The 4,150-nt window shown below is 36.0% G+C and overlaps 1 long non-coding RNA gene across 1 annotated transcript; it reads left to right on the top strand.

Annotated features, from left to right (window-relative positions):
• Positions 1-426: 426 nt before the first annotated feature.
• Positions 427-3,682, top strand: LOC140344045 (uncharacterized). The gene is made up of 3 exons (XR_011923478.1): positions 427-566; positions 1,396-1,527; positions 1,770-3,682. It is a non-coding gene; the product is annotated as an uncharacterized lncRNA (long non-coding RNA).
• Positions 3,683-4,150: the final 468 nt, after the last annotated feature.

The raw sequence follows: 4,150 nt of genomic DNA, 5'->3' as shown, positions 1-4,150 counted from the left end.
AATAGCAATGGCACTTGAGAATCCATTACTCTCCAGAAAATAAAAGTAAAACCTTTCAAATACACATATTCATTCACACACTGTAACAGCCTAATAAATTCATACAATTATTGACCAGTGACCATTGTAGAATCCCATGCTTCATGTTTTTATAATAAATCTATGTGAGAGCATATGGGAGAAAAAGCTTTCAGAATGAACCTTTTTGGACATATTTAAATTAAAGAGAACCTTCCAAAGCTAGATCAATTGTGTATATATGATTCTATCTGGCATATTAAGAGTTTGTAGTATGTTTTTTTATTTTCCTGGTAGTTGAGTGCAATGAACTTTGTTTTTTTCAACCTGACCAGCTATGTAATTATTAATTGCTCAGAAAATTAAAGTATTGTAGATATATGCTTGCAGACTAGACAGTTTCCTAGCACAACCCTTGCTAGGGTCACAATGGCACCACTGCAGACTGGCCAGCACCAGCACTTTAAGGAACCTGATCAGTGGTCTCTTGCACCCAACAACAGTGCTGACAAAGGACCCGGACAAAGGGCTTTATCCCACTTCAACAGGTAAGGAAAAACAAAACCCTGGAAGATATGTTAAAGGGGATGTGAAAAAATACAATTGCATGTCATTTCAGAACCCCAAGGGAGGCTTTTACAGGTAAAAAAAAAACATGTGTAAATGCATAAAGTTCTTTGGAGAAGACTTTTGTTAAAATGAATGGTTTGGCAATTAATCTTTGATTTAAAAACAATGGATGGACTAAATGGGACCAGAGGTGGGGACTGGCAGCAAAATAATTCTTTAGCTGCCAATGAGCTGCAGGTCTAACAAGGCCTATGTTAAAGAACAAGGTCTACCAGTCTAGCAATATCAGCTCAGTATTGATAACACTGAACGAATATAGCTATAGCATGAATAACTGAAACTGGAAATGAAACAAAATCATAGGCATTCCCAAATCTATGGTAAAAAAAAAAAAACTTTATAAGTCTTGAATGACAAATCAATCCTTTTTACTGGCACTTTTTTCCAACACTGGCACTTTTCTAAAAAGAGAGAGGATGAGAGATGGAATAGATGTGCTTACCTAATGGCCCTACTGTTACAGAAGCTTTAAAAAAAACGCCATTGAAAGCTGTGCATATGAAACAATCATTGCTATACAAGGGCAAACTCAAAGGTAAATTGACATAATATGGAGGTATGGCATGAATGCTCCTTGGCAAGTGTTCCCGCCATACTTCCCTCCACTCATACACTCTGCATGTCTCCCCTGTATAAAAGTTTTACTATGCTATGTGGAGCTGATGTAAGTTAATTATTTATTAATTAATGGAAACAAATATTAAGGCTGCCTTCCTATAACAAATTAACTCCTGAACCCATGCACAGAGATTATGTAATTCTGGCCTGGTGAGTCCTGATGGCTGAAGACCAAAACCTGAAAAAATATTGGGTGAGAATGGAGGCGCTGGTGACGGAGCAAGAAGAGCTGAATGTATTTAACAAATTGCAAACAGGCAGGTGAGTTTATTTTATTAAAACATAACCTGCTCAAAAAGGTTTTTATAATGTTTAGTTTTGCTTTAAAATGTAAAATCATCCATGTTTCATATTAAAACAGCAAATTACACCAAAATGCTATGTAATGGTCACACAACTATATTAGCTCAATGATTTTTACCATCATTTACTCCATGTCATTATATATTAAAAAGGAGGTAATTCGTTATGACAGCTGATACTCTTTTGTTTTCTCCCAGCAGGAAACAAAGGGCTACTTTGCATGCCGCTCTGGAGTCATTATGCTGCAGTTTGTGTTGTGTACTCAGAGTCATGTCAACGTGAACAATACTTCTCCTATTTAGCATGTAACAGTGTCCTCACCAACCAAAGCAAAGCTATTGTTGCTGTTCTGGTATGTGATTATAGCAATAGCATGGAGGTGCTAGTTGTAAAACTACAAAACATCAGATATGCTTGGCTGAGTTGAAAGCTAAGTCCTGCAGTCACTTTTAATACGTTCTCTAGTCACCAAAGTAACACCCTAGGTGATTATTAACTGTTAGCATCTGAGAGGGAATGATTAATATATTGCTGAGCCAAGGAACAGATGTCAACAACTGAATAATAATACACACTGTACATTGCAGAGGATGCGCTCTCACCACTTTACTGCTTCAAAACGTCTGATGTTACCTTGCAGAATGAATGACATTTTAATATATTGCAACAGCATGACTCTTTACTACAGAAAAAAAATACAGACATTATACAAAGAAATCAATGCTTTATTTTCCATGGTTGTAAGGGCCAATTCAGATAGTCCCGTTCTTGTGCATTCTACTATCAATACATTTTTACAATGGCGGGCAACGCATGGGAAATGTAGTACAAACAATTGCACCTGCCTTGCTTTGTGATGCACTGCAATAAAATAGAGGCTTTTTTTTAGATGTTTATTTGTGTGGCTTTGCTATCTAGCTTCTTTACAATTATTAGATTGTCTGTATTGCTGCAGCTTAATGCCTAGGGATGAGGTTGACCTGAACTTACATTTTTATGTTATGAACTTCAGATAATTTTTATCAAAGTTCTTTAAGCAGCAAACATGTAACAAAATTGTCACCTCTAACAGCCACCAGCGACAACTGCTATCAGCAACGTCCTCCAAGGTACTGATGTGTACAGTTATCTTCATTTCTACTGGGACACCACCTGCTATTTATCCTAGCACAGGTGAAAAATACATTTGTCCTGACATTCACTTTAATATAACTGATTTCGGATCAGCTGGACCTGTAATAAAGGAAATAAAGTCACAAAATAAGTTGCTTTATATGTTCTGTGTTTCCTCTATGAGCCTCTCATACCTCTGTGAAAGTTTTGTGCCATTATCAGTAAATGTAGTGAAATCCTATGCTGAGCAAAGCAATTTTTTTGCAATATGAATCAGTTTCAAGCAGGTTTTAACCGCTAAAATAACAGCAAGACTACATCTCTGGTTTCTTTTTACTTTTGTAAAATGGTCTGAACCTTAGGTGGTAGGTTACATGACCTGTGCATTTGGGAGTCAAAGGTGGTCAAAATGCTAGAAATAGTTATCCAAAAGAACACATTATAATAATTTCCAAATATTCAGACTGCCTGAAATGAGGATGATTGGGGATAAATGGCAACATTTGGACCATGTTGAATATAACTCAAAAATTTCACTTTTTAGGGTCAGAATCAAGGGGAAAAAGTTGAACTTTACAAGTAAAAATGCCACTATTTGAGGATTTTAACTTTCTTTCCATTTATGATTCATGATTTTGTCCCCAGAATTGCCAATAAGGTCAAACTATGGGAAATATGCAAACATCCTAAACATGGCAAAAAAAAAAACAGTTAAATATCATGTGGTATTTCTGCAAAAAGAAAAGGTAAATCAGGAAAACCATTTTTTGATACATTCTTTGACTGTCTAATGTAATTCCAAAGCCCCTAAATATAGTATTGCCATCAAAATAGCTGTGAAGGTCAGAGAGAACTGTAGGAACATTCCTCTTTACATACCAGCCAGTGCTGTATCTGCATAGTGCCAGCGGATAGTAGTAGGCAATCCATGCCCATTATGATTGATAAGAGCATTGCTAGACAACATAAATTTACCTAGGTGGACATAAATACATTTTTAAAGACAATTTGTTGTGTTATCATTTGAATAAAACATTTTACCTTGTGTGTAAGTGTACTGTCATTATTTCTAGGTCTTACTTTTTTTTCCACATTTGTCCTCTCCTGTGATGAAAAGGAAATTTCTTCACACTTCACCTTACACACAAGGCTGTTTGGGACAACACCGTCTTGTTGCTGAGTATTGTGATGCTAATGAGGTCATTTCAAGGCAAATGAACCCCCTCCCCACCAAAACATGTATCCCTGTCTATAATTTAACTTTGATTTCTGGACAAACCACAAGCTGACCCATGCTGAAAACATTGCAGTCAACCTGAGCAGTCAGTGGCAATACATTTTATTGCAAATACAACTGAATATACAAGTAAGATTTTGGAAAAATTATGTAGAATTGAAAGTAGGGAAATACAATCATCAGTAACATTTACATACAATAATCATAAAAAACTATACTACTGCAAGGAGT

This window comes from Pyxicephalus adspersus, chromosome 1 (genome assembly GCF_032062135.1).
Source record: "Pyxicephalus adspersus chromosome 1, UCB_Pads_2.0, whole genome shotgun sequence".
Taxonomy (NCBI): Eukaryota; Metazoa; Chordata; class Amphibia; order Anura; family Pyxicephalidae; genus Pyxicephalus; species Pyxicephalus adspersus.
The sequence above is the reverse complement of the archived record's forward strand: the minus strand, read 5'-3'. Positions and strand labels throughout refer to the sequence as shown.